Source organism: Sinohyriopsis cumingii, chromosome 18 (assembly GCF_028554795.1).
Source record: "Sinohyriopsis cumingii isolate HCF-2022 chromosome 18, ASM2855479v2, whole genome shotgun sequence".
In the NCBI taxonomy this organism is placed as follows: Eukaryota; Metazoa; Mollusca; class Bivalvia; order Unionida; family Unionidae; genus Sinohyriopsis; species Sinohyriopsis cumingii.
The window spans coordinates 20,808,720-20,823,171 of record NC_142978.1 but is presented as its reverse complement, the minus strand read 5'-3'; positions in this window follow the sequence as shown (position 1 = coordinate 20,823,171).

The following is a 14,452-nucleotide window of genomic DNA, read 5'->3' as shown; positions in this document are numbered from 1 at the left end:
TGTGACACCAGGAAGGATAGCCGCTGGCTTCTTGCTTCAGTTTCAAAAAGGCATCCACGTAGTCGGCGAAAATGCCTTTCTGACTGGGATCACCCTTGCGGTATTGTTGTGTCTTGGGAAAGTGGCAAATTTCGTACACTTCTAACAGTTGGTATCCCATGTCCAGAGCTTTGAACAATTCTACGCTGACCCAGATTCCCGTCAAGGCACGTTCTTCCTGGGTGTGCTGACAAGGTTGGTCTTGGTTGCACGTTTCGGCACAAGTACGGCACAAGGGAAACATCAGTTTGCCTTGACAATGGTGAGGTAAGACGGGATGGTATAGATTCGTGGGAGGCAAAACTTTACACTTAATCAAGCCTTCGTATTGTCGAATGTTCTTCAGGTCGATGTGTTCCGTTAACAATTGCGGGTGCCCTACAGGAAAGCGACAATATTTGCACACGTAGGGATACAGCGAACACACGTCCAAGTATTTGATTTCTTCTCCTTTCTCTTCGTCGGCTTGGTACAGCAAACAGGTGGCATTGGTCCTTCCTCCGTACAAACTATCCCTCGGGTTCAGCGGGTCCATGAACTGGTAACTTTCCACGAGGCGTTTAAACTCGGGATCGGTTTTCATACGATGATCGTATTCGTGTTCCCACATTTCCACCACTTGGTATCCTTGCTGTTCTAACTTTAGACGTCGCTGACAAGTGTCCTGGTACAAGTCTTCCATGGTTCGTTGTAAAAACTGATTTTTAGTGCTACGGTCAGGGTAACAGACGGGACATCCGTGAAATAAGCAGCCGTTAAACTCGTACACGATCTTGGGGTTTTCTAAGTCCCAGCCATCCACCGAATACGTTCCGATGGTCTTTTCACCCCCTCCGTTGCGGGCATGCTGAATCCATTTGTCTTCCTTGTCGCACAAGTAATGTAACCAGCGTAGGGCTTTGACCGAGTATTGACGCTTGACATGGTGGGTCGTTTGAGGGCTGATGACAGCCACGGTGTTTTCAGGCATGAATCGTTGGCGGTACACTAAGGAACACGCTTTGGCAATGGTGCAAGCTTCTTTCAAAGGATCGACCCCTCCGTGTTCCATGAACAGTTCTCGAAATTTTCCACAGCAACGCCGTAAAATGTCCACGTCGGAACGACAATACTTTAGCATTTCTTCCTGAAAGTCGAAGGGGTCCGAGGCATGAGCCTGGTACCAAGCGTAGAAAGCTTCTCGTTGTTCGGTACGCATGTTGTCGGGGTCGTAATAGTGAGCCTCAGACAAATGGGGTAGAACGGCATGTTGATTGGCTTCCGTATTGAAAAAGTGTGGAAAGTACCCTTTAGCCATTTCTGTCATTCCAAACGTTTTAGGCATTCGACTCAAAGGCATGGCCAAATAGCTCATCGAATCTTTAAACTGTACTTGTCCCACTTGCATGAAAATGATTTTGGCTCCGTTCAAAGTCACTTTAGGACGCTCGGTGCCTTGTTCCGTATAGTACCTCAAAAGAAACTGTCCATCGTATCCGGAGAAATTGTGAGCCATCACCGTGGCATGACGATGACAATCTCCGTAACGTTCGACGTCCTCTTGGCTCTACGTCTTGTCGATGGGGTCTAAGACCCATTGTGCAAAATCGGCTAACGTGTTTGGTCCCCGAAAGATTTTTTCACGCCCTCCAGGAATCTTGCTGCAGTGAGGGCAATGACTGAAGACAGGTTCTTGAATGCACTTCTCGCACGCTCGATGAGCCACGCAAAAATTAGGAATGTGAATGCCGGTCTCTTGCATGCATTCGAAATCGAAAAAGATGAAATTGCCTTTCTTCTTGTGACCGTCCTCTTTCTCTGGTGGGGGTTGGTATTTTTGCACGTAGCATTGGTGTTCCAAGTCCACGATGTGGTGACAAATGTGACATTTTTTCTTTCCTCGACATACGTGTGCCTTGGCCTTACTGGTACGTATGACTTGTTCACACGTAGGGCACAATCTCAGGAGTTGACAAGCACATTTCTTCTGTGAACCTTGTGTTTTCAGATGTTGTTGGTAACAGGTAGGACTGACAAACGTGCGCTGACAAGTTGAACAAGGCACTGGTTCTTCGCTCAGACAGAGTGGAGAGGCCAAACATCCTGGGCATTTCCATCCGCAATGTTTGTGTTGCTCTCGATTGTTATAACCATAGTCACATTTCTCACAATAATAAACATATCCCAGGAATGCAGTAATACTGGTAATGGTATCGAAATGGTCATCGTGATGATAAAGGTGAATGTATTTTCCGTCCTTAAAGTCTTGACCTCGAAACAACAGAGACCCACGCACTTCTTGAGGGTGCACTTTCAAGGTGTATCGTGGAGCTAGGGCATCTTGCAATTTTTGCATCTCAGGAATGCCACAGGGTGTGTCTTTGGACAGTCCGGCTTGTTGTAACAGGAGTTCTGCTTCGTTTCGTTGTTTGGCTCGATAGGAACGTTGAATAGTGTTCCAGGTTCTTTTCCATTCTACCGTGTCGTTCTTGTTGGCATAGGTTTCTCCCACCACGATGGCTCGAGCTAAACACATCTGGTCTTGAGGGTTGTTAATTCGGACGAGACTTGTTTTGGTGTTGCAAAGGTCGTCCACCAATAACATCTTTTTGCGTCCTGTCCCTTGAGGAAGAGAGACGTGAGCCATTTTCAGTGTGGCTTTACCATCGGTGATGTCAAACTGGTCATTAGATTGTTGTACGTGTTGAATCTTGTCCATGATTTTGGAAGGGGTCAGTTCTGCGGGTCTGCTAAACTCGATCCAAACAGGGGATTTCAAAGCGTCGTGATCTATGGATAGTGTCAAGCGATCGTCTTCTTTGGGTTGACATTGTCGCTTGAGTGAGGTGAGCAAAGAATCCCACATCTCGGTGATGAACCCTTCTGCTTTCTCCAAGGGTACGTCGGCCTTGAAATCTTTAAACTTCACCGTGTAGGTGTAAGCCGTGGTTCTAAATTTTCTAGAGGAGCGCTTTTCCGTCTCTCGAATGGAATATTATTTTTCAGGGTTGACTAAGGGTGACGAACTTGGTTTAGAGGTTTCAAATTCTGGTTCACTCATGTCCTCTTCAAAATCACTGGCATGAATTTGTGCCAAGATTTCAGCTCTGGTACGAGGCGATAGATCACGTTTCTGCCTCTTACTTTCTTCTTCTTCTTCTTCTTTCTTCTCGAATGAATGGGATCGTTTCATCTTGAGTGCAAAACGTCAAATGACTCAAGTGTAAACACCATAAACTAATTTATAGTCATGGCAGACCAGCGTATATAAAAGGGTGCGTGTCTTGTCCTTTCACTATTCATTTCACTCTCAAGCCGAGCACAACGATGGAAGAGACTAACCAAATCGAACGTTTCGTCAGAGCTTTGCGAGGGGTCATTAGAAAATTCTCTTCAGACCAGCCCACGGACTACTCTCCTTCCTTTCGAGATAAAAGTCAAGATACTTGCTATATCTGTCATAAGAAAGGGCATTGGTCTTCAGAGTGTCCAGACCGTCAAAAAAGAAAAAAAAAACAGGGGTAAAAAGGACAAAAGTAAAGATACCTGTTATTATTGTAAAGAAAAAGGACATTGGTCTCCAGATTGCCCAAAAAAGAAACAAGAGGAATCAGAAAAAAAGAGGAATTCTTCAGAAGATGAGAGGGATTCTTCAGAGGAAGAGAGGAATTCTTCAGAGGAAGAGAGGGATTCTTCAGAGGAAGAAGAGGAAGAAAAAAGACAATTCTATTTAAATGAAGCAAAGAAACAGGAGAAGAAAAGAAGAAGGGAAGAAAATGAGGAGAAAGAAGAGGAAAAGACGGTGAAGAAATTGAAAAAAACAGAGAGACTAAACAAGGAGAAAGAAGAAGTCAATGAACTTTTAATTAAAGTGTTGTGTTGTGAATTGTGAATTGGATTGTAAAAAATGGAGAAAAGAATAAATGAATGATACAAGGTAAGTGTCTTTGAGTTGTGATTTTAAAATAAGAAGCTACACTCACGCACTCATATAAAGAAACGTACTATAAGAGTAAAATGGGTGGGGTTGTTTTTGAGTTATTGGCAAATTGAAATTGTATTTCTTTTCGAGAGACGTGGGTGGCCCTGAAAAGGGCCTTTTTATTTTGGTGTAGGGGTGAGTTTAAGCAATCAACTTTAACTGCCTTAAGCCTTTGCCACGGCCAAGGCCTACTTCTGGACTGCGTAATGTTGATGATGATTGGGTTGAAATCACTAAGGGTGGTACCGTAGGCTTAGTCACAGGGTTGACGTGTTTAGCTCGGGAAGGTCGTATTCTCTTTGGTCGTGATAAAGAAGTCTGATACATTTGTTTCAGACTTCTTAACTCCGCTAAAATGTCCAACAGTACCGTGACCGTTTGATTTTCACCCTCTTGTTTCTTTGCTGCTGCTACTTCTTCTTGCTGTTGTTGCTGTTGTTTTTTTCTTACCTCTTCTTCTTGCTGCTGTTGCTGTAGGAGAAAAGCTTGTTCCGCTTCCTTTTGTCGTTGTATAAATTTCTCCAATTCTTCTTTCTGTCTCTGTCTAAAATTCTCCACTTGCGGTAATGAAGAAGGTAACGAAGGTTCCGGAACAAATTCTTGCGAGGAGAGAAAATCCACAAAATCCCAATTCACCTCTTCTGAAAGTAAGTCCGGGTTCCCTTGGGCAGTCTCCCCTGTTAGTGCACCCCAATGGATCGTTTTCTGAATTTCCGTCATGTTGAATCACTGTCGCATAGATTGACTGCACACAAGCGCTAGCAAATCTATATAGACTACGTGACGTCACAGACTGCTCTCTTCGGATTAGATGCGGGCTGACTGAATTTTGTAACGCGTGTTCGGATTGGTGAATGAACTCAATCCGTTTCAATCCTTCCTGTACCTATAAATAAGCGCAGTTCACTGCATTGATTCACCTGTTCTCGGCGCCTCAACATGTGGACCGATGTGCACTCTTCAACGCTTGTGTCAACGATGATGTTCAGGACGGACATGCTCATGTATGTCCGATCGAAGTGGACCGTTGTCCGCAGGACAAACACCAGCCTGTGGATACGTAGGATCTACGTTGAAAGACAAGGATGCATGAAAAGAGTGCTAATTTACGGGCCAACAGTGAGACGCAGCCTAAGGACAAGAAGAAGACCAATGCGGTGCCATTTATGTTAATGAATACATTAACATAAACCCAAAGGCCCTTTTCAGGGCCAGCCATATTTCTCGAAAAGAGATAGCCTTTCAATTGCCTACCCCTTTTTTAAAAATTTTTAAAAAAAAAAAAAAAAATCCCATGTTCAATTCCCCTTGTCCCTAAACAAGCCCCAAACTCTATTCCCCATGTTAAATTCCCCTTGTACGCAGAGTGACCCACGATTTTTCGCCATGTTAAATTCCCCTTGTACGTAGAGTGACCCACGATTTTTCGCCATGTTAAATTTCCATTGTACGTAGAGTGACCCAGGGGTCCCTGTAATGCTAATTCCCATTGTACGTAGGGTGCCCCCCTTTACTACTGTGGTTGCTCTCTAAAATTGTAATTAAACTGCAATTATACCTAAAATTGTAATTAAACTGCAATTATACATTTTATAAATCAAAATTTGATAACACTTGACCTTGAAGAGATAGAGATAATGTTTGAAATATTCTTCTCAGGTAATCAAATGGATAATGTGTTCTGCTGAAAAATGGAATATAAAAATCATTAATTTATTAAGATATGAGTAAACCCAACAACATTAGCACAGAAGAACGCCAGGATTATTTGCGTTAGCGAAGGGCATATCGGTAAAATATAGTATATTTAAAGTGATAAGGCATGTGGAATGCATTATTGCAATATAATGCCATCTTAAAGAATTTAAGAAGCATCATTAAAAAGGGTAGAATTGACAACCTTCCAAAACTGTCTTCTGTCGCTTTTCCACTCGGAAAGTTCTTAATTATTTCCCTTATCTTAAGTGACTAGATATTTTATTTATGGGTATTATATTTCATGAATTTAAGTTCCTTCTTTATCCCTCTTAACTCGATGGGTTATTAAATGTGATATGGTCCGTCCGTCCATTTCTGTATATGAATCACATGCGGCAGTATATTTTGTACTGACTCGTTATTATGTCACAATTACAAAAAGTATATATTTAACTCAAAACCATGCACTATTTGTTAATTATTGCATATCACAAATTTAAAACTTCGCTTTACTGGTTGAAAGTTGATGGCATCGTATTAACGATTCTACGGTACCCAGATAGTCTAATTTTACAATAGTGTCTGGTCCATAGCGTGTAGGAGTAAATGAAGGAATATAGTTATTGCTCTATATTAAATATGGACCGATCCATATCAGCCCATGATGTCACATTACGCGTGTCGTGTTACAGGACATACATAAATGATGAAGGAAGAGCTCGTTGAATGTAATAAATGCGATCTTTACATGCCGAGATGGTAAATCACCGAGTGCGGTCTGCCCTGGGGCTAAGGTCTCAACCGTTGACTTTAGTTGGCTTGAATGATTAAAACGGGACATATTTAAACAAATTTAGCCTTAAATGCTTTGCAGTATAGGGATCGGTTGATTTAAACTGCGTTCCAGTCTGTTCTGAGGACATTCTACACACAAAGACATTACCCTCTTAATAAAAACTATCCCTTAAAATTTACCTCCCGCTGCGCATAAAAGCAACCGACGATAATGGAAAGTTTCATGTTGTACCTAATCAATTAGATGGTTTTTGTTGATGTAAATAGCTAACTAAGTGCCAATAACACAGAAAAAAACCATTTTGTCAAATCTTAAAGTGCTGTTACATCTGCGAAGTATCAAGTATCGACGAGTTATAATCAAAACAGTAATTGCGATACACTAAATAAATAAAATTGCCGATCTAGAGAACTCTTGCACATTCTCCTCTAAATGGAATATTCAAAAAAATAAAATAAAATATAGCTTGAATTTAAGAACACTGCATCCGAGACATCTTTAGAAAAAGTGCGAATTTCATACATCTCACTAAGGATCAGTGTATACAATTAATGAAGCTAATAGATCAGTATATACTAATATTCAGGCTAATAATTAAGCTGTTATCTATATGTAATTACTATTGTGTGCTTGTTTTTGTCCTGACGTTCGTCATGCTTTAAATATGATTTTTCCTACCTGACTTTCTTGAAAGAATATATTACATTGCAGGTCAGGTGGGTATTTGCTATATAGAAGTTTGGTTCATAATTATTCATTTATGTTTAATGATCAGTCTGTGGATTCAGTTACAGCTGTGTTCAGATATAATGAGAGAAATTATTTATTTAAATTATTCATTGGAATTAAAAAGTGCTCATTGATATTATGACTAAAATACTAATTTAGAATAATTGAGAACTCATTCAAAGACATCCTGTATTACATAATTCTGGTACATCAGGATATTAAAGACTAGTTCAATTCATTTGGATTATTTTTACTTTGAATTTTTGATAGAACATTTACTATTTTAGGATTTTTTTGGATTTAATTCACAATACTGTATGTGTTTCTTAAATTTTCACTTAGGAGAAGAAATTACATGTTAATTCAAAATTGCTGATGGTTTCGCGTCTTTCTGTTACATAGTTTAAGAATAGAGTTAACCAAAGGAACAAATCAGTTGATACAACTAAACTAGCTAATAGATCAGCATATACAATTAACCATGTTCATAGCTCATTTTACACAATTAATCAAGCTGACAGATTAGGGCATACATTTAATGAACCTAACATATCAGTGTATATAATTCATCAAGCTAATAGATCAAAAAATTAAACCAATCAAGATAATGGCTCGGTCTATGCAATCCATCAAGCTAATGTCTATGAGTGTACTATTAATTAAGATAATATATCAGTAGATACGATTAATCCAGCTGATAGACAACATGTACACTAATCCAAACTAATTGTTTAGTGCCTACAATTAATCAAGCTAATCAATCAAGTGAATATATTAGAATATACAATTAATCAGGCTAATAGATCTGTATACACATGTACTCTAGCCAATGGCTCAGTGGATACAATTATTCAAGCTAATTGATCAGCCTATATAATTAAGCTAATAAATCAGCATAAGCCATTAATCAAGCTAATATCTCAGTTTATACCTGTAATCAATATAGTAGATTAGCATATTCAATTAATCAAGCAAACAAGTCAGTGTATGCAATTCATTAAAATAAAAGAACAGCTTGTACACTAATCAAGCTAATGTCACAGCGTATGCAATCATTCAAGATAAGTGCTACGCTTATACAATAATCAAGCTAATATCACAGCGTATGCAATCAGTCAAGATAAGTGCTATGCTTATACAATAATCAAGCTAATATCACAGCGTATGCAATCAGTCAAGATAAGTGCTACGCTTATACAATAATCAAGCTAATATCACAGCGTATGCAATCAGTCAAGATAAGTGCTATGCTTATACAATAATCAAGCTAATGTCACAGCATATGCAATCAGTCAAGATAAGTGCTACGCTTATACAATAATCAAGCTAATATCACAGCATATGCAATCAGTCAAGATAAGTGCTATGCTTATACAATAATCAAGTTAATGTCACAGCATATGCAATCAGTCAAGATAAGTGCTACGCTTATACAATAACACTGGTCAACAGTGAAATCATTACTGTCTTGAAAAGGCCCTAATCTGTAGTATTTTGGTGTGCCGAACACGAATATAACCGTGAAAAATTTGTATTGGCTCTCGTTTTGAAGATATTCATATACCTCATTTTCTATGTTTCACTGTGTAAATTTCTCCAGTAGGACTGCAGCAACATCCGGAATAATGATGTAACATTGCATAATACCATCATGCTCACATCATCCACAGTTGATTGCATCATTTTCTGATGCAATGCAATACTAATGCCATGCGGCTGCTGAAGTAAGTTGACGTCAGCAGTGTGCTATACATGTGTAGGCCTATTATACTAATGCCAGGCGGCTGCTGAAGCTGACGTAAGCAGTGTACTATATAAAGCCCAATCAGATAGGTTCAGCATTTAAAATATTTTAGACGTTGTGCGAGACAGTTCAAGCTACTGTTACATAAAACTTATTATTTTATCCATTTACGTACAATAAAGAACAGTAATGCCTCGAAAGTGTGTTAATACCGCGGACAATTTTTGCTATATTTGTGGGGAAGTGACATTTGCCAACCAGAAGAAAAGTATCAATTCTCAAGTGAAGAAGGCATATCATCTTTACTTCGGATGCAAGGTTGGTGACCAAGACAAGCCTTGGGCTCCGCATATATGCTGTGCTACATGTACAACACAGCTTTCACAGTGGTTGAATTGCAAAAGGTCATCAATGCCGTTTGCAGTCCCAATGGTGTGGAGAGAGCCAAGCAACCACCTAAATGACTGTTACTTCTGCTTGATTCCTCCTCTTTCCGGCGGAATAACGAAGCGAAAGAAGTCGAGAATAGTCTACCCAAACATTCCGTCTGCATTGAGACCAGTTCCACATGGTGAGGGACTTCCTATTCCAGAACCTCCAGCAGAATATTCTCTTGATTCATCTGACGAAGACAAAGGTGAGTCGACCTGTTCTTCTCCTGGTCCATCAACATGCAGTGATCCAGATTTTCACTGTGGTGCATCATCAACCCCACACAGAATAACACAGGAAGAACTAAATGACCTGATTCGTGATTTGGACTTATCAAAGAACAAGGCAGAATTGCTAGGATCAAGACTCCAACAATGGAATCTTCTAGAAGAAGATGTCACAATTACTGCATATCGAAAGCTCCACCAGCAATTGGAGCCTTTCTTCAGAAAGGAAAGTAATCTGATATTCTGTTCCGATATTGAGGGCCTCATGAATGCTTTAAAAATCACTCATGACCCACAAGAATGGAGACTATTTGTGGACTCTTCGAAACTGAGTCTCAAGGCTGTGCTTTTGCACAATGGAAACATTCTTCCATCTATTCCAGTAGCGTATGCTGTCCACATGAAAGAGACATACGATAACTTAAGGCAGCTACTGAATTCCATTGAGTATAACAAGTACAGCTGGCACCTCTGTGGTGATTTGAAGGTAGTTGCCCTTTTAATGGGACTGCAGCAAGGATATACAAAATACATGTGTTTCTTATGCGAGTGGGATAGCCGAGCAAGGGAAATGCACTACATGAGGAAGGAATGGACTCACAGGCAGAATGTAGCCATTGGAGAGAAGAATATCCAACACCCAGCTCTGGTTGAGGCTCAGAAAATCTTGCTACCACCCCTTCACATCAAACTAGGTTTGATGAAGAACTTCGTGAAAGCCATTGACCGGACTTTGCCAGCATTCCGATACCTGCATGAAAAATTCCCTCGACTCAGCGAAGCAAAGATTAAAGAGGGAGGTTTTGTGGGTCCTCAGATTCGAGAGCTTTTCAAAGATGACCGGTTCAACAACTTGCTGGAAGGTGACGCGAAACAAGCATGGAATGCTTTTCGCCTAGTTTCTACAAACTTCCTCGGAAATGTTAGGGCAGAAAACTATAAGGAACTAGTAGAAGACATGTTGATGAAGTATAAGAAACTTGGCTGCAATATGTCTCTAAAGATTCACTTCCTTCATTCCCATTTGGATTTCTTTCCTAGCAACTGTGGCATTGTTAGTGATGAACACGGCGAACGTTTTCATCAAGATATCGCAACAATGGAACAAAGATACCAGGGAAAATGGTCCACTACAATGCTGGCTGACTACTGCTGGACACTCCTCAGAGATGCTCCCGAACAGCTGTACAAGAGACAGGCGAAGAAATCTAAGATGTAGTCAATGACTTGATTTTTTATAGGTAGGCTATTACAGTTGACCTTTTACTATTGGAATGCATTTCGTTATGTAAACATTAATTTCTTGCAGATTACAAAAAAACTAGAGCCAATTTTGCAATTTGACTGTCATATTCGTGTTCAGCACATAAAAATTGATAATAATTGACTAATTTTATTTCAGTAACATGACTTTTGTAAAAATTTGTTGTCCAGTGTAATCAAGCTAATGTCACAGCGTATGCAATCAGTCAAGATAAGTGCTATACTTATACAATAATCAAGTTAATATCACAGCGTATGCAATTAGTCAAGCTAATATCACAGCGTATGCAATCAGTTATTTAAATCAATAGACCAGCCTATACAGTTAATCAAGTTAATAGCACACTGTACATAATTATTTAAATCAATAGACCAGCCTATGCAATTAATCAAGCTAACAACTCAGTATCAACAATTAATGAAACTAATAGGTCTGCATAGACAATAGCACAGTGTATACGATTAATAAATCTGTTCAATATGTACTGTTAATGCACCTAATAACTCATTATAAACAATTATCAAGTGTAATGACTCAGTGTATACATTTTATCAAGCTAATTGGCCAGCTTATACAAGTAATCAAGCTAATTGCGCAGCATATAAAATAAAACTAATAAATTAGCGTATACAATTGATTAATCTAATAAAGTTTATGCTATAAATGAGTACAGTATTTTTAATGTAAAAGCGTATAGAATTTTTAATATAAAAATCCTTTATCCTCTTTCATGCGAATCATTCATATCATTCGACCATTTTCATTTACGTTCGGTTTGTAAGACATAAAGTCTGTTTTAAGGCAAGGCAAGATTACAAGGCATAAAGCTTTTTACAGAATATCAAAATAAAGGGTTTAGGCCTCACGAGCAATCACGAATTACAATTTAACATCTTTCGTCCGATATTTATCGCTACTCAACAGAGTTACACATAAAAACATATTCCCCTGGTTAAAAAAGCACAGATTAGTTGAAAAGACGTTGTTCCGGAAGATGCTTGTGTCTGGCAATGTTCATGTATGTTTTATTAAAATTTTTTGTAAAATAGCAGCCGTAGACGTGTGTATATAGTGTAAAGAGAGGAGCAAATTAAATGCGCTGCAACCATCATCTTGCAAACTCAATCACTAGCATTCCTTTCTGTAAATTTCTATCTGGTTGGCATGTGTTTTTCACTATAGCCGTATCCACATCTACTATCTGAAACAGTAGTAACTTATCACTCAAGCTCTCGAAACATCATCTTTTTATACACTGTATTATATGTGCTCTGATTCTGTGATCCTAGCTGTGATATTTTGGATACTACTCGAAACTACTTTTCAAACCATGGAAAAGGTAAGATTTGTTCAGCCTTTTGGAAGAAAATACCCTTTTATAATTTTAATTCCGATCATTGTTTACTTAAGAACTTATATCTTTAAATAAATAAACCAATGTTGGAATTGTAAGTAAAGTAAGCAATTGTAAGTAAGGAAGCTCTTTTTAAGTAAATCAAAGATCAAATTGTACGATGACTCCTTTTTCATCATCAGGATGTCATTGATTTCTAAATTCCAATGTTAATCTAAATTCATCAAGCAAGGGATTGGGCATGTTTTATCATGTGATTATTTGATTTGAGTTTTTTGTTTGGCTTTTCATTATACATTTACGGTGCCGTTGTGAATACGGTAGCTAAACAGTACAAAGACAATGGAATACAAATTTCCTTGATATGAGACATGACTAATATATAGATATCTGTTTGTCTCGCCTGAATATAGGATATATTTCATCGAGTGGGTTACCGATTTTCATATATATCCGTCATTCATTTGAGACAAGCAAATCTTCATTGCATTTTTATACGCAAAAGGCATTTGTTAGCAGTAAGTTTAACTTATTAAAACAGCATATTTATTACTTTGCAGAGAAAATATCATTAGTGACGTAGTTCTGTTTTGCTTCTATGTAATAGGGGACGTAAACAAAAAAGAAACTCATGAAACACGAAGAAAATAAACAAATGAATCACTTTGTTGGATTTGAAGAATGTACTCCAGTATAAAATGTTACTGATGTCTTATGACAGCAGTGACAAAATATTTCTTTATATTTCTTTTCCACTAATCCACAGAGTATCATTAAAAAAGTTGACATATATATATATATATATATATATATATATATATATATATATATATATATATATATATATATATATATATATATATATATATATATATATATATATATATCCTTGTACAATTTAGTTCCACACACAAAAATATCATATATTAAATGGAAATACGATTTCAATCAAACGTTGTCAAAACTTGGAGTCATAACTTGAAAGTTTTCTGCGAATCAACATTTATTGATAAACATGCAAAGGAGTTGATACTGAATTGTGTGTTTTTCTTAATTTTAGGTTTGAAAGAGAATATCATGTCTTTTTCGTCATCTCAGATACATTTGACAATAGAGTCCATTCTTTGGTAAAGAACCCTTCTCTTTGTCCTAGATTCTAAAAAAAATTGTTTACATTTATGTTTTACTTCGTCGGGGCCATATAAGAATGAATACGTATACATTTCCAGTGGAATGATTTCGTATTATATAAAATAATAAAATAATATCAGTTTAATGGAATCCAGTTTGCAAATATTGTGTGATGATTTAAAATATACCTTGAAAGTCACGTGATACTGAATGAAAAGTAATCTTACATCATGTTTCATGCTTGTATTGCAAATGCACATACATACATCAACAAATATGCTGAATAGTCAAATAACGTTGCAAATGATAGAGCTTGACAGTATCAGGTATACGATTTAATTTTAATGATATACAAGTCTGTGTTACTCTTCGGTGTTTTTTAGGTTTAATTCTTTTGATGATAAATGAATCCATTTGATGAATATACTCACCCCTCCTCTTGCATGGTCATCTGGCCTAAACGTTTATTGGATGTATCCCAACTGTACAGGGGCCTAACCAGGACTTCAGAACCAAGTAATCTTCTTCGTTATCAAGACCTCCACAGGCACATCTCTTTAATCATCTAATTATCGAGACATTTTAATCTGACTTTCTCGTTTTCACGTATTTTATTAACTTAAATAATTGTACTCACATTTCAGTAGCACTTTTAAAACACAGCGCTTTCAAAGAAACTTAAAGTGTCTAATGACAATACCTGACCTATATTTGTGTTAACTCGTAAATTGCCCAATAAAAGTGTACCTAGGATTTTGCTTTTATATGTTTTTGGTGATGAGATACTTACTTTTTGATTCTTAAGACTTTTACCTTGCATAAATTAAGTTAGATATTTCCCTTTCACAACACCGCCTGTAATCGAAGACTTTACGCATTACATAATAATTCACGTTTTCTTCTAATAATGAGAAACGATGAAAGAAACATATCTCTCGTTATAAAGTAATATCAGAGACGATATCATGCAATAATTTATTTTGTATATTACATACAATAGCTGCATTTGTTAGTGACAAAATGCGCATAAATACTACCTATTTTATGGAAATGTATGTATGTATGTATGTATGTATG